At 40.1% G+C, this 19,831-nt stretch overlaps 1 non-coding gene across 1 annotated transcript; it reads right to left on the bottom strand.

The window, feature by feature from the left end:
• Positions 1-13,545: 13,545 nt before the first annotated feature.
• LOC130971865 (small nucleolar RNA R71) lies at positions 13,546-13,653 on the bottom strand. Its single transcript, XR_009083070.1, has one exon. It is a non-coding gene; the product is annotated as a small nucleolar RNA R71 (small nucleolar RNA).
• Positions 13,654-19,831: the final 6,178 nt, after the last annotated feature.

Genomic DNA, 19,831 nt, shown 5'->3' with positions numbered 1-19,831 from the left:
AGAAATCGCGAGTCATATGCCATTTTAAGTGAGGCACATGCTGCTTATGATGCAAACGCATGCATGATGTATACGCACGATTTGGAGATGATGCGTACATACGATTTGCAGCTTTGGAAATTCTTCTTGAATTCTCTATTTTTGTTTGCTTCCTTCCCTTTTTCCAAGCCATTCATACCTCCTAAACCTTAAACAACTTAAACAAACTGACACGTGTTCAAGAAGGCATTTTCGTCATTTTAGAGCTAAGGGACAGAATGGTAATCTCATCACATTCAAAGATCTGAATACTAGAAGAATCATACCATGCCGGTCTTGGACATTAAGGAGACCAAGAGTTCGTCTCAAAAATAGTGGTGCTGAAATGGTGACAACTCATAAGGCCCATTGGGCTAAGTCAGGATAGAAAGAAGCCCAATGATACTTTTCAAATTCAGTGGAAAGCATAATTCATTATTAAATTTTGAATTTTTAAGCATTTATTTTAGTTTATTTTGTTGCTAGAGTTTGTTGAAAGATTTGATTTTCTTAGTAGTATTTTTAGGGATTTTAAATTTAAATCAAATCTGATCTAATCTAATAAGATTAAATCTGATTTAAATTAGTTATATTATTTTTAGGAGATTTAAATTAAGTTATCTTATCTTATCTTTTAGTTAGTTTGTTAGGGGCCTATTTAAACACCCTTGGTGAGACAATTTATACAACTTTTGATGAATAAAAATTTTAGTTGCTTTATGCACGTTTTTAGTGTGATTAAGTGAGGTGAGTGATTTACTTCACTTGTTGCATGAAGAAGATTAAAGGATCCAACACTAAGGTGATCTGCGTGGTGGTCTTCTTTCAGTTTTTATCCCTCTGATCTAGGTTGTCAAGGACATGTTCTTTGAAGTTCTAGAAGGAAAAATCCTTCTGGTGACCTAGGTTGCTAAGAACAAGTTTCTTGGAGGTCTAGTAGGAAAATACTTCCAATGACCTAGGTTGCTAAGAATAGGTTTCTCCACCTATCTTTTCTTATCCATTTATCCTTCGTTTTAATAATTTTTATTTACAAACATATCAAGACATTGAGTAGGATAAAAGTGAAATTAATTTGACAATTTTAAAGGCCTAAACATTAAGAAAGACAAGATTAACGAATGTCAACTGGTGCACGAAACTGGCTCCGCAGAATTCACACAGATAGACCGGCAAGTATACCGGGTCGTCCAGGTAATACCTGTGGTGAGTCAAGGTCGATCCCACGAGGATTGTTGGTTTGCGCAAGCAGTGGACACCTTGCAGATCTTAGTTAGGTGGATAGAAAATATAGTTTGTCATGGAAAAATGCATAAAATAATTAATTAAATGAAACGTTACTGATTAAACAAGAATTCAATGGTGATAGAATGGTTGAGGCTTCGGAGATGCTTTGTATTTTTGGATTAACTTTTCTTAATGTCTTCTTCAATAACCTTTTGATTCCTTCAATGGTAGCTGTAAGTGATTAACTAATGTTCTCTCATCAAGTTAACTTCCTCTACTGAGTAATCCACCATGTTGAGATGACTCATGTCCTCTCATCAAGCCAGCTCTAGGTTTCTCACTGTAGCAGAAGATGAAGCTCTAAGCAATCCACTCTCCTTCACGATCCTACTCAAGGTGCCACAAACAAGGCAGATCTTCTAGATCCAAAAGTGTCACTTCTCTAACTCTAGCCTTAACGCCACAGAAACTTTACGCACCCATAGTCAATGGGATTATATGTCACATTTCCAAAGTTGCTCAGATGCTCTATTGGAATCCGCAATGCAATCTCTAGCTTTAGTTCAACGCTATCCGGGTCAGGAATCACATGGAAACCATGTAGAACAAGGGTGATTGTCACGGGTCACCCTCAATTCATATGATTAAGAACGAGGTTGCATAAGAGAATAGAATCAGACATATTGAATGAAAACTGTAATATTATTGATCCATGGAACTCAGTAGAGCTCCTAACCTTAACCTTAGGAGGTTAGTAACTCATGCTGATAGAAAAATACAATGAAAGGTTCGAATGGCAAGAGTCACCAGAGAGATCCTAAACATAGTTGATCTTCTCTTATATATACTAATCTAATAACTAAGGATTACAGAAATAAGATAAACTACGTTGATAGTGCAAAAATCCACTTCTGGGACCCACTTGCTGAGTGTTTGGGCTGAGCTTGAGTGTCTCCCATATGCTAGTGTCCCTTATGGGCATTGAACGCTGGCTAGCGACCCCCTTTTAGGCGTTCAACTCCAGTTGCTCCCTTATGGGAGCTGGACGCCAGGAGTGGGGCTGGTGGCTGGCGTTGAACGCCAGTTTTGGGCCTTAATTTCAGAAATAAAGTATGAACTATTATATATTTCTGGAAGGCCTTGGATGTTAGATTTCCATAGCCGTTAAGAGCGCGCCATTTGAATGTCTGTAGCTCCAGAAAATCTCCTTCCAGTGCACGGAGGTCAGATGCTGACAACATCTGCAATCCTTTCTCTGCTTCTGAATCAGACTTCTGCTTAAGCTCCTCAATTTCAGCCAAAAAATACCTAAAATCACCATAAAACACAGAAACTCAAAGTAGAATCTGAAAATATGAATTTTGCACTAAAACCTATGAAAACATAATAAAACGTAAACAAAACATAACGAAAACTATACGAAAACAATGCCAAAAAAACGTATAAAATATCTACTCATCATCAACACTTATCAAATGCAAGCTACCTAAGACTCATTCAAATACTCTACCTAATTCTATTTACTTGGTTAAAATTAAGTCAACTCCAAGAACATAAAATGAGCATAAAGGGATAAAAACAATATATCAATCAATTCAATCCCATCAAGCAATTTGTAATCTAAAACTATAATAAACTTGCAAGATAAACTCTCATGATAGGTGGATCGTATAATTATGCAATGAAACCCTCACCGGATGTGTTTACTCTCTAATCGCTCTAGTGTATAGAGTTGATTCACTCTATTCTCTTCTAACCTTGCTTTCTAAAACTTGTTCTTCTTTTAACAATCAACAAATATTCATTGTATACATACAAGTATCATCAAAACTTTAGAGGGTTGAAATGAGACTAGGGTAAAGGTGAGGATGTATTTAGTTAAGTGGACTAAAAATTTGAATATTTGATTAGTTTAAACTTTTTCCTAACCTACAACAACCTACTTAATCCTAATTCATTATCCCTCTAGCCCTTGGGCACTTTCTTACTACCATTCCTCTTAGAGCTTGATGATGGTTGCCCCACACCAAACTTAGAATTGGTGTCTGTGGGCCCTGTTAGGCTATATAATGAGTGGAGTGGTTAAAGAACTTCATGTTTATGAATGGTGCTTCCTTCAGTTGAGGTAGAATAAGGTTTATGAACCTTGAACACAAGATAGTCCTCATCTAATTGCAGGACTAGTTCTCTTCTGTCTACATCAATTACAGCCTTGGCTGTAGTTAGGAAGGGTCTTCCAAGGATGATGGATTCATCCTCTTCCTCCCCGGTATCTAGGATTATGAAATCAGCAGGGATGTAAAGGTCTTCAACCTTCACCAAGACATCTTCTACCAGTCCATAAGCCTTTTTCATGGACTTGTCTGCCATCTATAGTGAGATTCTTGCACCTTGTACCTCAAAGATTCCCAGCCTCTCCATTACAGAGAGAGGCATGAGGTTTATGCTTGACCTTAGGACACACAGAGCCTTATCAAAGGTCATGGTACCTATGGTGCAAGGAATTAAGAAGAGTACGGGATCCGATTTCTTCTGAGGTAACTTTTGATGGACCAAGGCATTGAGTTCCTTGGTGAGCACTGGAGGTTCTTCCTCATGAACCTTGGGTTCTATCGGGTCTTCAATAGGGGAGTTCTCAGTGGGCTTAGGGTTGCCAACTACCCCTATTGTGGCATTCAATGCCATGACTTGTGTTTCTTTGAGCATTGAACGCCCATCATGCATCCCTGTACCGGTGTCCAACGCCAGCTTTGGTACTGCTTTAGTCATTGAACGCCCAGTAAGGACCTCCTTATTGGCGTTCAACGCCACTAATGTCCCTTCTTTGGGCGTTGAACACCCAGTAAGGACCTCTTTACTAGCGTTCAACGCCACTGATGCCACCTTAGATTCGGCTTTCACTTTTGTAGTGATGGCCTTGCACTCTTCTCTTGGGTTCACTTCAGTGATACTAGGAAGAGTGTTTAGAGAGATTTCAGGAATTCTCTTGCTCAGTTGACCAACTTGTACCTCCAGATTTATGATGGAGGACCTAGTTTCTGTTTTGAAACTGTGAGTGGTCTTAGAGAGCTCAGAGACTATGGTTGCTAAGTGAGAAAGGCTTTGCCTAGGAGTCTCTATCTGCTATTGAGAAGATGGAAATGGTGGTCTGTTGTTGAAATTATTCTGGGTTCTTCCACCTTGATTATTGTTGAAGCCTTGCTGAGGCTTCTGTTGATCCTTCCATGAAAGGTTAGGATGATTCCTCCATGAAGGGTTGTAGGTGTTTGACGTTAGGATTTTTTGCTAGTAAAGAATTTTGTAAAAATATAGTCGTGTTGTGAGTATAGATTCTAAACCAACAGAAAATCCCTTCGTACAAACGTTTTGGTTGTCACTTAAGTAAACCCAATAAAATTGATAACCGAGTATTTAAACCTCGGATCGTCTTCTCAAGGAATTATAGGGAGGTATGACTTATTATTGGCTATGAAAAAGGTAAAATTTTGGGTTTTTAATGTATAAGATAAAAAGCAAGAATAGTAAATGGCAAGAAAGTAAATTATAAGGAATTAATTTAAATAAATAATAAAACTCTTGGCAAGGTATAAGAAATTAGAAGTCATATCCTAGTTATCCTTATGAATTGTGATGAGAATTGGATTTTTCTCCCACTTTGTTAACCTCTAACTATGAAGGTAAGTTAAGTGATGAATTAATTTTGATTCCTCAGGTCCTAGTCTTTCCTTGGGAAAGGCTAGAGTTATTGGAACTCGAATTAATTCTAGAAGAATTCCAAATTTTAGTCGACAATGAGTTTGACAACTCAAGAGTTACCAATTAATCAAGCAAAGCCAAAAGGGAAAAATCTAAATTATTTATATAAATAAAAGAAACAAATCATAGATCTAAAAATACCTCAAATTATATTTAAATAAGAAAATCATAACATGGATGTCATTAAACAAATAAAAGAGACAATAAATAGAAGAACATTGAACTTGAGATGAAGAAAATATTCCTAATTTCTAAAAATCCTAATCCTAAATCCTAAGAGATAGGAGAGAACCTCTCTCTCTAAAAGCTACATCTAAAATTATGAAAAGTGTGTTATGAGTGAATGAGTGATCTGAATTAATGGATTCCCCCACTTTATAGCCTCTAATCTGTATTTTCTGGGCCGAAAACTGGGTCAAAAACAGCCCAAAAATCGCTGTTTACGAATTTAGCTATGCTGGTTTTTCATCACTGTGACGCGTCCGCGTAGATCACGCGTTCGCGTCACCTAGCGGTATGGCCACTATGGAAAATTATATATCAAATCGAAGCCCTGGACGTTAGCTTTCTGGTGCACGGAATTGTGATCATCAATGGCGCCATCAACATGGTACGCTCAATGCAATCTCAACTCTTTATCACAACTCCGCACAACTAACCAGCAAGTGCACTGGGTCGTCCAAGTAATAAACCTTACGCGAGTAAGGGTCGATCCCACGGAGATTGTTGGTATGAAGCAAGCTATGGTCACCTTGTAAATCTTAGTCAGGCAGACTCAAATGGGTATGGGTGATATATGAATAAAACATAAAGATAAAGATAGAGATACTTATGCAATTCATTGGTGAGAACTTCAGATAAGCGAATGGAGATGCTTGGTCCCTTCCGTCTCTCTGCTTTCCTACTGTCTTCATCCAATCCTTCTTACTCCTTTCCATGGCAAGCTTATGCAAGGGTTTCACCGTTGTCAGTGGCTACCTCCCATCCTCTCAGTGGAAATGTTCAACGCACCCTGTCACGGCACGGCTATCCATCTGTCGGTTCTCAATCAGGCCGGAATAGAATCCAGTGATTCTTTTGCGTCTGTCATTAACGCCCCGCCCTCAGGAGTTTGAAGCACGTCACAGTCATTCAATCATTGAATCCTACTCAGAATACCACAGACAAGGTTAGACCTTCCGGATTCTCTTGAATGCCGCCATCAGTTCTTGCCTATACCACGAAGACTCTGATCTCACGGAATGGCTGGCTCGTTTGTCAGGCGAGCGCTCGGTTGTCAGGCGATCAACCATGCATCGTGTATCAGGAATCCAAGAGATATTCACTCAATCTAAGGTAGAACGGAGGTGGTTGTCAGTCACACGTTCATAGGTGAGAATGATGATGAGTGTCACGGATCATCACATTCATCAAGTTGAAGAACAAGTGATATCTTGGAACAAGAACAAGCTGAATTGAATAGAAGAACAATAGTAATTGCATTAATACTCGAGGTACAGCAGAGCTCCACACCTTAATCTATGGTGTGTAGAAACTCCACCGTTGAAAATACATAAGAACAAAAGTGATCATTGGTTTCGGCCCCAGAGAGAAAACCAGAAGAACCAAGATCTGATCTAAGAACTAGATGTCCGAAGATTAAAAATACAATAGTCAAGGGTCCTACTTATAGGGAACTAGTAGCTTAAGAATTACAAAGGTGAGTAAATGACATAAAAATCCACTTCCGGGCCCACTTGGTGTGTGCTTGGGCTGAGCATTGAAGCATTTTCGTGTAGAGACTTCTCTTGGAGTTAAACGCCAGCTTTTGTGCCAGTTTGGGCGTTTAACTCCCACTTTGGTGCCAGTTCCGGCGTTTAACGCTGGGAATTCTGAAGGTGACTTTGAACTCCGGTTTGGGCCATCAAATCTTGGGCAAAGTATGAACTATTATATATTGCTGGAAAGCCCAGGATGTCTACTTTCGAACGCCGTTGAGAGCGCGCCAATTGGGCTTCTGTAGCTCTAGAAAATCCACTTCGAGTGCAGGGAGGTCAGAATCCAACAGCATCTGCAGTCCTTTTCAGTCTTTGAATCAGATTTTTGCTCAGGTCCCTCAATTTCAGCCAGAAAATACCTGAAATCACAGAAAAATACACAAACTCATAGTAAAGTCCAGAAAACTGAATTTTAACTAAAAACTAATAAAAATATACTAAAAACTAACTAAATCAAACTAAAAACATACTAAAAACAATGCCAAAAAGCGTACAAATTATCCGCTCATCACAACACCAAACTTAAATTGTTGCTTGTCCCCAAGCAACTGAAAATCAAATAAGATAAAAAGAAGAGAATATGCAATGAACTCCAAAAACATCTATGAAGATCAGTATTAATTAGATGAGCGGGGCTTTTAGCTTTTTGCCTCTGAACAGTTTTGGCTTCTCACTCTATCCTTTGCAATTCAGAATGATTGGCTTCTTTAGGAACTCAGAATCCGGATAGTGTTATTGATTCTCCTAGTTAAGTATGATGATTCTTTGAACACAGCTACTTTATGAGTCTTGGCCGTGGCCCAAAGCACTCTGTCTTCCAGTATTACCACCGGATACATACATGCCACAGACACATAATTGGGTGAACCTTTTTAGATTGTGACTCAGCTTTGCTAGAGTCCCCAATTAGAGGTGTCCAGGGTTCTTAAGCACACTCTTTTTGCCTTGGATCATAACTTTATTTCTTTCTTGTTTTCTTTCCTTTTTTTTGTTTTTTCTTCTTTTTTTTTTGTATTCACTGCTTTTTCTTGCTTCAAGAATCATTTTTATGATTTTTCAGATCCTCAGTAACATGTCACCTTTTTCATCATTCTTTCAAGAGCCAACATTCATAAACCACAAATTCAAAAGACATATGCACTGTTTAAGCATACATTCAGAAAACAAAAGTGTTGCCACCACATCATAATAATTAATCTGTTATAAAATTCAAAATTCATGCAATTCTTCTCCTTTTCAATTAAGAACATTGTTTATTTAAGAGAGGTGATGGATTCATAGGACATTCATAACTTTAAGGCATAGACACTAAGACACTAATGATCATAAGACACAAACATAGACAAACATAAGCATGAAAATTTCGAAAAACAGGAAAATAAAGAACAAGGAGATTAAAGAACGGGTCCACCTTAGTGATGGCGGCTTGTTCTTTCTCTTGAAGATCTTATGGAGTGCTTGAGCTCCTCAATGTTTCTTCCTTGTCTTTGTTGCTCCTCTCTCATGATTCTTTGATCTTCTCTAATTTCATGGAGGAGGATGGAATGTTCTTGGTGCTCCACCCTTAGTTGTCCCATGTTGGAACTCAATTCTCCTAGGGAGGTGTTAATTTGCTCCCAATAGTCTTGTGGAGGAAAGTGCATCCCTTGAGGCATCTCAGGGATCTCATGATGAGAGGGGTCTCTTGTTTGCTCCATCCTTTTCTTAGTGATGGGCTTGTCCTCATCAATGAGGATGTCTCCTTCTATGTCAACTCCTACTGAATAACAGAGGTGACAAATGAGATGAGGAAAGGCTAACCTTGCCAAGGTAGAGGACTTGTCCGCCACCTTATAGAGTTCTTGGGCTATAACCTCATGAACTTCTAGTTCTTCTCCAATCATGATGCTATGAATCATGATGGCCCGGTCTATAGTAATTTCGGACCGGTTGCTAGTGGGAATGATTGAGCGTTGGATAAACTCTAACCATCCTCTAGCCACAGGTTTGAGGTCATGCCTTCTCAATTGAACCGGCTTTCCTCTTAAATCTCTCTTCCATTGGGCGCCCTCTTCACATATGACTGTGAGGACTTGGTCCAACCTTTGATCAAAGTTGACCCTTCTAGTGTAAGGATATTCATCTCCTTGCATCATAGGCAAGTTGAATGCCAACCTTACATTTTTCGGACTAAAATCCAAGTATTTCCCCCGAACCATAGTAAGCCAATTCTTTGGATCCGGGTTCACACTTTGATCATGGTTCTTGGTGATCCATGCATTGGCATAGAACTCTTGAACCATTAAGATTCCGACTTGTTGAATGGGGTTGGTAAGAACTTTCCAACCTCTTCTTTGGATCTCATGTCGGATCTCCGGATATTCACTCTTTTTGAGTGAAAAAGGGACCTCGGGGATCACCTTCTTCAAGGCCACAACTTCATAGAAGTGGTCTTGATGCACCCTTGAGATGAATCTCTCCATCTCCCATGACTCGGAGGTGGAAGCTTTTGCCTTCCCTTTCCTCTTTCTAGAGGTTTCTCCGGCCTTGGATGCCATAAATGGTTATGGAAAAATAAAAAGCAATGCTTTTACCACACCAAACTTAAAGGGTTTGCTCGTTCTCGAGCAAAAGAAGAAAGAAGGGAGTAGAAGAAGAAGAAATGAGGAAGAAGGGAATGGCTTTGTGTTCGGCCAAAGAGGGGGAGAAGTGGTGTTTAGGTTGTGTGAAAATGAAGGAGTGAAGAAGGGTTTATATAGGAGAGGGGGGCTCATGGTTCGGTCATGTATGGGTGGGTTTGGGAGGGAAAGTGGTTTGAATTTGAAGGGTGAGTGATGAGCGGATAATTTGTATGCTTTTTGGCATTGTTTTTAGTATGTTTTTAGTAGTTTTAGTTGAGTTCTTAGTATATTTTTTATTAGTTTTTAGTTAAAATTCACTTTTCTGGACTTTACTATGAGTTTGTGTGTTTTTCTGTGATTTCAGGTATTTTCTGGCTGAAATTGAGGGACCTGAGCAAAAATCTGATCCAGAGACTCAAAAGGACTGCAGATGCTGTTGGATTCTGACCTCCCTGCACTCGAAGTGGATTTTCTGGAGCTACAGAAGCCCAATTGGCGCGCTCTCAACGGCATTGGAAAGTAGACATCCTGGGCTTTCCAGCAATATATAATAGTCCATACTTTGCCCAAGATTTGATGGCCCAAACCGGCGTTCAAAGTCACCTCAAGAAATTCCAGCGTTAAACGCCGGAACTGGCACCTAATTGGGAGTTAAACGCCCAAACTGGCACTAAAGCTGGCGTTTAACTCCAAGGAGAGTCTCTACACGAAATTTCTTCATTGCTCAGCCCAAACACACACCAAATGGGCCCGGAAGTGGATTTTTATGTCATTTACTCATCTATGTACTAGTTTTCTATAAGTAGGACCTTTTACTATTGTATTTTCATCTTTGGATTATTTTTAGATCCTTTGATCATCTTTGGACATCGAGTTCTTAGATCATTTGGGGGCTGGCCTCACGGCCATGCCTAGACCTTGTTCTTATGTATTTTCAACGGTGGAGTTTCTACACACCATAGATTAAGGTGTGGAGCTCTGCTGTACCTCGAGTATTAATGCAATTACTATTTGTTCTTCCATTCAATTCCGCTTGTTCTTTATCCAAGATATCACTTGTTCTTCAACTTGATGAAGGTGATGATTGACGCCCATCACCATTCTCACCCATGAACAAGGTGACTGACAACCATTCTTGTTCTACAAGCATTCGAGGCTTGGTGAATATCTCTTGGATTTCTGATTGCATGATGCATGGTTGATCGCCTGACAACCGAGTGCTCGCCTGACAAACGAGCCAGCCATTCCGTGAGATCAGAGTCATCGTGGTATAGGCAAGAACTGATGGCGGCATTCAAGAGAATCCGGAAGGTCTAACCTTGTCTGTGGTATTCTGAGTAGGATTCAATGATTGAATGACTGTGACGTGCTTCAAACCTGTAACCTACTGGGCGTTAGTGACAGACGCAAAAGAGTGATTCTATTCCGGTAGGGGAGGGAACCAAACCGGTGATTGGCAGCACTGTGACAGAGTGCGTGCATTAGCTTTCACTGCGCGGATGGGAGGTAGCTGCTGATAACAGTGAAACCCTACACGAGCTTGCCATGGAAAGGAGTAAGAAAGGATTGGATGAAGGCAGTAGGAAAGCAGAGAGACGGAAGGGAAGGCATCTTCATACGCTTGTCTGAAGCTCTTACACCAATGATATACATAAGTATCACTATCTTTATCTTCTATATTATTTTCGTTCATCATCATATACATTTGAGTCTGCCTGACTAAGATTTACAAGATGACCATAGCTTGCTTCAATGCTAACAATCTCCGTGGGATCGACCCTTACTCACGTAAGGTATTACTTGGACGACCCAGTGCACTTGCTGGTTAGTTGTGCGAAGTTGTGTAATGCCATGGAATTGAACCACCAAGTTTTTGGAGTTCATGACCAGGGATTATGAGAGTTGTGAAAAGTATTGTTCACAATTTCGCGCACCAAGTTTTGGCGCCGTTGCCGGGGATTGTTCAAGTTTTGAGCAAGCTTTTGGTAACAATGCCTGGGATTGTTCTAGTTTGGACAACTGACGGTTCATCTTGTTGCTTAGATTAGGTATTTATTTTTTTCGAAATTCTTGAAGATGAATTCTAGAGTTTCATGATGATTTGTTGAAATCTGGCTGGCTGAGAAGCCATGTCTAATCTGATTGGACCGAGGTTTCAACTTATCACCACAAGAGCTTGTTGATTCTCATCAATTTTGCCCTTGGAGCAGTGATCTGCTAAGATTTGGCTGACCTTTGGTCATGTCTAGTGTTTTGGACCGAAGCTTTCCTTGAAAGCTTGGCTGGCTGTGAAGTCATGTCTTATTCCTGGACCGGAGTCTTAGACTAGCATTGCACTGATTCCTGGGATTCTCATCAAGGATTTTGATACCTTTTCCCACTTAATTTTCGAAAAACACAAAAAAATTTACAAAATCATAAAAACCAAAAATATTTGATGTTTCCTGCTTAAGTCTAGTGTCTCATCTTAAGTTTGGTGTCAATTGCATGCATTCATTCATGTGTCTTAAGGATCCTCAAGTAATTCTTGATGATTTTTGTGTTCTAATCTTTGAATTCTATTGACTTGAAGCATTTTGTGTGTCTCATATGCATTCTCATATAGTTAGTGTCAGTAGTATACAAACTGCTAAGTTTGGTGTCTTGCATGCATTGTTAATTGATTCCTTTTGCATTTTGATTATTAAAAATCCAAAAATATTTTTTAATTTGTGTCTTTTCAAGTCAATGATACAAAGAATTGAAGATTCAGAACATACTGCAGAGGAATTATACAGAAAAAGCTGAGCATTCAAAAATGCCCAGTGAAGAAGGCAGACTGGCGTTTAAACGCCAGCCAGGGTACCTGGTTGGGCGTTTAACGCCCAAAAAGGTAGCATTTTGGGCGTTAAACGCCAGAATGTATACCATTCTGGGCGTTTAACGCCAGGATGGTGCTAGGGGGAAGATTCTGTTTTCAAAATCAATTTTTTTTCAAGTTTTCAAAGTTTTTCAAAATCAAATCTTTTTCAAATCATATCTTTTCAATCAAATGTTTCAAAATTAATTTCTTTCCTTTTTCAAAGATACTTACTAACAATTAATGATTTGATTCAAAATTTCAAGATTGTTACCTTTCTGTTGAGAAAGGTTTAATGTTTGAATCATATCTTTTCTGTTAGGCAAGTCATTAATTTTTAAAATCATATCTTTTCAAATTGTTTTCAAATCATATCTTTTAAAATTGTTTTCACATCATATCTTCTCAATCACATCTTTTTAAAACCATAACTTTTCAATTAAATCTTTTTAACCACATCTTTTTCAAATAGTTTTCAATCAAATCTTTTAATTTCTAATTTCAAAATCTTTTTCAAAAATCACTTGATTTCTTTTTCACTTTAATTTTCGAAAATTATCAATCAAATTTTCAAAATGTTTTCAAAATCTTTTAAATGAATTTTCGAAAATTCTCTTCCCTCCTTCCCACATCCTTCTATTATGGAGTACCACTCCTTCTAAATGCACAATTCGAACCTTATCTAATTAAAGTTCGAATTCATCTTCTCCTTCTTCTTTCTATTTCTCTTTTCCTCTGACATTTCAAGGAATCTCTATACTGTGACATAGAGGACTCCACATTTTCTTGTTCTCTTCTCTATCATATGAGCAGGAGCAGAGACAAAGGCATTCTTGTTGAAGCTGACCCTGAACCCGAGAGAACCTTGAAGAGAAAGCTAAGAGAAGCCAAGGCACAACTCTCTTTAGAGGACCTGACCGAATTCTTCAAGGAAGAAGAACACATGGCAGCCGAAAACAACAACAATGCCAACAATGCAAGGAAGGTGCTGGGTGACTTCACTGCACCTACTCCTGATTTTTATGGGAGAAGCATCTCTATCCCTGCCATTGGAGCAAACAACTTTGAGCTTAAGCCTCAATTAGTTTCTCTAATGCAACAGAATTGCAAGTTCCATGGACTTCCAATGGAAGATCCTCATCAGTTCTTAACTGAATTCTTGCAAATCTGTGACACAGTCAAGACTAATGGGGTTAACCCTGAGGTCTATAGACTGATGCTATTCCCTTTTGCTGTAAGAGACAGAGCTAGAATATGGTTGGATTCTCAACCTAAAGAAAGCCTGGACTCTTGGGAAAAGCTAGTCAATGCCTTCTTGGCAAAGTTCTTTCCACCACAAAGATGGAGTAAGCTTAGAGTGGAAGTCCAAACCTTCAGACAGAAGGATGGAGAATCCCTCTATGAAGCTTGGGAAAGATACAAACAATTAATCAGAAGATGTCCTTCAGACATGCTTTCTGAATGGAGCATCATAGGTATTTTCTATGATGGTCTCTCTGAACTATCCAAGATGTCTTTGGATAGCTCTGCTGGAGGATCTCTTCATCTGAAGAAGACCCTGCAGAAGCTCAAGAATTGATTGAAATGGTTGCAAATAACCAGTTCATGTACACTTCTGAAAGAAATCCTGTGAACAATGGGACTAGTTAGAAGAAAGGAGTTCTTGAGATTGACACTCTGAATGCCATATTGGCTCAGAACAAGATATTGACTCAACAAGTCATTTGATTTCTCAAAGTCTGTCTGGAATGCAAATGCACCAAGCAGTACTAAGGAAGCTTCATCTGAGGAAGAAGCCTATGATCCTGAGAACCCTTCAATGGAAGAGGTGAATTACCTAGGAGAACCCTATGGAAACACCTACAATTCTTCATGGAGAAATCACCCCAATTTCTCATGGAAGAATCAAGAGAGACCTCAACAAGGTTTCAATAACAATAATGGTGGAAGAAACAGGTTTAGCAATGGCAAGCCTTTTCCATCATCTTCTCAGCAACAGACAGAGAGTTCTAAGCAGAATACTTCTGACTTAGCAACAATGGTCTCTGATCTAATAAAGACCACTCAAAGTTTCATGAATGAAACAAGGTCCTCCATCAGAAATTTAGAAGGACAAGTGGTCAGCTGAGCAAGAAAGTTACTGAACTCCCTCCTAGCACTCTCCCAAGTATACAGAAGAAAATCCAAAAGGAGAGTGCAAAGCCATAGACATGGCCGAATATGGAGAGGAAAGAGAGGAGGAGGACGCCACTGAGGAAGACCTCAGTGGGCGTGCACCAATCTCCTCTGAGTTCCTCAATGAGGAACAATGGGAATCTGAGGCTCAAAATGAGACCATAGAGATTCCATTGGACTTACTTCTGCCATTCATGAGCTCTGATGAGTATTCTTCCTCTGAAGAGGATGAGTATGTCACTAAAGAGCAAGTTGCTAAACACCTTGGAGCAATAATGAAACTGAATGACAAGTTATTTGGAAATGAGACTTGGGAGGAAGAACCACCTTTGCTCACCAAAGAACTGGATGACTTGTCTAGGCAGAAACTGCCTCAAAAGAGGCAGGATCCTGGGAAGTTTTCTATACCTTGTACCATAGGCACCATGACCTTCAAGAAGGCCTTGTGTGACTTAGGGTCAAGTGTAAACCTCATGCCCCTCTCTGTAATGAAGAAATTAGGGATCCTTGAGGTGCAAGCTGCAAGAATCTCATTAGAGATGGCAGACAATTCAAGAAAACAAGCTCATGGACTTGTAGAGAATGTTTTGGTGAAGATTGAGAACCATTACATCCCTACTGACTTCATAGTCCTAGAGACTGGGAAGTGCATGGATGAATCCATCATCCTTGGCAGACCCTTCCTAGCCATAGCAAAGGCTGTGATTGATGTTGATAGAGGAGAGTTGATCATTCAAGTGAATGAAGAATCCTTGGTGTTTAAGGCCCAAGGACATCCCTCTATCATCATGGAGAGGAAGCATGAAGAGCTTCTCTCAAAACAGAGCCAAGCAGAGCCCCCACAGTCAAACTCTAAGTTTGGTGTTGGGAGGCCACAACCAAACTCTAAGTTTGGTGTTGAACCCCCACATTCAAACTCTAAGTTTGGTGTTGGGAGGTTCCAACACGGTTTTGAGCATTTCTGAGGCTCCATGAGAGTCCTCTGTCAAGCTAATGACATTAAAGAAGCGCTTGTTGGGAGGCAACCCAATGTTTTATGGTTAACTCTTTTCTTTTGTTATTTTATCTTTTTTGTAGGTTGATGATCATAAGAAGTCACAAAAACAATGAAAAAAGCAAAAACAGAATGAAAAACAGGAAGAAAAACAGCACACCCTGGAGAAGAAGAAGCTGGCGTTCAAACGCCAGTAATGCTAGCTGTTGGGCGTTTAACGCCCAGTCTGGCACCATTCTGGGCGTTTAACGCCAGAAAGGGGCACCAGACTGGCGTTAAACGCCAGTAAAGGGCAACAACCTGGCGTTAAACGCCAGGAATGGGCACCAGCCCGGCGTTTAACGCCAGAAATAGCTCAAAACGTGATTTTGAGCAACATTTGGTGCAGGGATGACTTTTCCTTGACACCACAGGATCTGTGGACCCCACAGGACCCCACCATCACTCTCTCTCTTCTTCCCCCATTCACCAATCACCTCAATACCTCTTCCCCAAAAACCCTTCACCTATCAAATCCCATCTTTCTCTTCACCACTCACATCCATCCTTCATAAATCCCCACCAACCTAAACACCCTTTCTTACCCTTCTTGGCCGAACACACCACCTTCCCCCTCTTCCTCATTTCTTCTTCTTCTACTCTCTTCTTTCTTCTTTTGCTCGAGGACGAGCAAACATTTTAAGTTTGGTGTGGTAAAAGCGTTGCTTTTTCATAACCATTTATGGCATCCAAGGCCGGAGAAACCTCTAAAAAGAGGAAAGGGAAGGCAAAAGCTTCCACCTCCGAGTCATGGGAGATGGATAGATTCCTCTCAAGGGTGCATCAAGTCCACTTCTATGAAGTTGTGGCCTTGAAGAAGGTGATCCCCGAGGTCCCCTTTTCACTCAAAAAGGGTGAATATCCGGAGATCCGCCATGAGATCCGAAGAAGAGGTTGGGAAGTACTTACCAACCCCATTCAACAAGTCGGAATCTTGATGGTTCAAGAGTTCTATGCCAATGCATGGATCACCAAGAACCATGACCAAAGTGTGAACCCGAATCCAAAGAATTATCTCACTATGGTTCGGGGGAAATACTTGGATTTTAGTCCGGAGAGTGTGAGGGTAGCGTTCAACTTGCCTATGATGCAAGGAGATGAGCATCCTTACACTAGAAGGGTCAACTTTGATCAAAGGTTGGACCAAGTCCTCACAACCATATGTGAAGAGGGCGCACAATGGAAGCAAGATTCAAGAGGCAAGCCGGTTCAATTAAGAAGGCATGACCTCAAACCCGTGGCTAGAGGATGGTTAGAGTTCATACAACGCTCAATCATCCCCACTAGCAACCGGTCCGAAGTTACCATAGACCGGGCCATCATGATCCATGGCATCATGATTGGAGAAGAAATAGAAGTTCATGAGGTTATAGCCCAAGAACTCTACAAGGTGGCGGACAAGACCTCCACTTTGGCAAGGTTAGCCTTTCCTCACCTCATTTGTCACCTCTGTTATTCAGTTGGAGTTGACATAGAGGGAGACATCACCATTGATGAGGATAAGCCCATTACCAAGAAAAGGATGGAGCACACAAGAGACCCCTCTCATCATGAGATCCCTGAGATGCCTCAAGGGATGCACTTTCCTCCACAAAACTATTGGGAGCAAGTAAACACCTCCCTAGGAGAATTGAGTTCCAACATGGGACAACTAAGGGTGGAGCATCAAGAACACTCCATTCTCCTCCATGAAATTAGAGAAGACCAAAGAATCATGAAGGAGGAGCAACAAAGACAAGGAAGAGACATTGAGGAGCTCAAGCACTCCATAGGATCTTCAAGAGCAAGAAAGAGCCGCCATCACTAAGGTGGACCCGTTCCTTGATTTCCTTGTTCTCTATTCTTCTGTTTTTCGATTTTTTATGCTTTATGTTATCCATGTTTGTGTCTTGTGATCATTAGTGTCTTAGTGTCTATGCCTTAAAGTTATGAATGTCCTATGAATCCATCACCTTTCTTGAATAAAAACGTGCTTAATTGAAAAGGAAAGAATTGCATGAATTCTGAATTTTATAATAGTTTAATTATTTTGATGTGGTGGCAACACTTTTGTTCTCTGAATGTATGCTTGAACAGTGCATATGTCTTTTGAATTTGTGGTTCATGAATATTGGCTCTTGAAAGAATGATGAAAAAGGAGACATGTTACTGAGGATCTGAAAAATCATTAAAAATGATTCTTGAAGCAAAAAAAAAAAAAAAAATTTCGAAAAAAAAAGAGAGAAAAAGAAAAAGAAAAAAAAAAGAGAAAAAAAGAAAGAAATAAAGTTGTGATCCAAGGCAAATAAGAGTGTGCTTAAGAACCCTGGACACCTCTAATTGGGGACTTTAGCAAAGCTGAGTCACGATCTGAAAAGGTTCACCCAATTATGTGTCTGTGGCATGTATGTATCCGGTGGTAATACTGGAAGACAGAGTGCTTTGGGCCACAGCCAAGACTCAATAAATAGCTATGTTCAAGAATCATCATACTTTACTAGGAGAATCATTAACACTATCTGGATTCTAAGTTCCTAAGGAAGCCAATCATTCTGAATTACAAGGGATAGAGTGAGATGCCAAAACTATTCAGAGGCAAAAAGTTAAAAGCCCCGCTCATCTAATTAATACTGATCTTCATAGATGTTTTTGGAGTTCATTGCATATTCTCTTCTTTTTATCTTATTTGATCTTTAGTTGCTTGGGGACAAGCAACAATTTAAGTTTGGTGTTGTGATGAGCGGATAATTTGTATGCTTTTTGGCATTGTTTTTAGTATGTTTTTAGTAGTTTTAGTTGAGTTCTTAGTATATTTTTTATTAGTTTTTAGTTAAAATTCACTTTTCTGGACTTTACTATGAGTTTGTGTGTTTTTCTGTGATTTCAGGTATTTTCTGGCTGAAATTGAGGGACCTGAGCAAAAATCTGATCCAGAGACTCAAAAGGACTGCAGATGCTGTTGGATTCTGACCTCCCTACACTCGAAGTGGATTTTCTGGAGCTACAGAAGCCCAATTGGCGCGCTCTCAACGGCATTGGAAAGTAGACATCCTGGGCTTTCCAGAAATATATAATAGTCCATACTTTGCCCAAGATTTGATGGCCCAAACCGGCGTTCAAAGTCACCTCAAGAAATTCCAGCGTTAAACGCCGGAACTGGCACCTAATTGGGAGTTAAACGCCCAAACTGGCACTAAAGCTGGCGTTTAACTCCAAGGAGAGTCTCTACACGAAATTTCTTCATTGCTCAGCCCAAACACACACCAAATGGGCCCGGAAGTGGATTTTTATGTCATTTACTCATCTATGTACTAGTTTTCTATAAGTAGGACCTTTTACTATTGTATTTTCATCTTTGGATTATTTTTAGATCCTTTGATCATCTTTGAACATCGAGTTCTTAGATCATTTGGGGGCTGGCCTCACGGCCATGCCTAGACCTTGTTCTTATGTATTTTCAACGGTGGAGTTTCTACACACCATAGATTAAGGTGTGGAGCTCTGCTGTACCTCGAGTATTAATGCAATTACTATTTGTTCTTCCATTCAATTCCGCTTGTTCTTTATCCAAGATTCACTTGTTCTTCAACTTGATGAAGGTGATGATTGACGCCCATCACCATTCTCACCCATGAACAAGGTGACTGACAACCATTCTTGTTCTACAAGCATTCGAGGCTTGGTGAATATCTCTTGGATTTCTGATTGCATGATGCATGGTTGATCGCCTGACAACCGAGTGCTCGCCTGACAAACGAGCCAGCCATTCCGTGAGATCAGAGTCTTCGTGGTATAGGCAAGAACTGATGGCGGCATTCAAGAGAATCCGGAAGGTCTAACCTTGTCTGTGGTATTCTGAGTAGGATTCAATGATTGAATGACTGTGACGTGCTTCAAACCTGTAACCTACTGGGCGTTAGTGACAGACGCAAAAGAGTGATTCTATTCCGGTAGGGGAGGGAACCAAACCGGTGATTGGCAGCACTGTGACAGAGTGCGTGCATTAGCTTTCACTGCGCGGATGGGAGGTAGCTGCTGACAACAGTGAAACCCTACACGAGCTTGCCATGGAAAGGAGTAAGAAAGGATTGGATGAAGGCAGTAGGAAAGCAGAGAGACGGAAGGGAAGGCATCTTCATAAGCTTGTCTGAAGCTCTTACACCAATGATATACATAAGTATCACTATCTTTATCTTTTTATTTTGTTCATCATCATATACATTTGAGTCTGCCTGACTAAGATTACAAGATGACCATAGCTGCTTCAATGCTAACAATCTCCGTGGGATCGACCCTTACTCAGTAAGGTATTACTGGACGACCCAGTGCACTTGCTGGTTAGTTGTGCGAAGTTGTGTAATGCCATGGAATTGAACACCAAGTTTTTGGAGTTCATGACAGGGATTATGAGAGTTGTGAAAAGTATGTTCACAATTTCGCGCACCAA

The sequence above is a fragment of the Arachis stenosperma genome, chromosome 3 (genome assembly GCF_014773155.1).
Source record: "Arachis stenosperma cultivar V10309 chromosome 3, arast.V10309.gnm1.PFL2, whole genome shotgun sequence".
NCBI lineage: Eukaryota > Viridiplantae > Streptophyta > Magnoliopsida > Fabales > Fabaceae > Arachis > Arachis stenosperma.
Note: the sequence above shows the minus strand (reverse complement) of the source record. Positions and strands in the feature narration are given on the sequence as shown.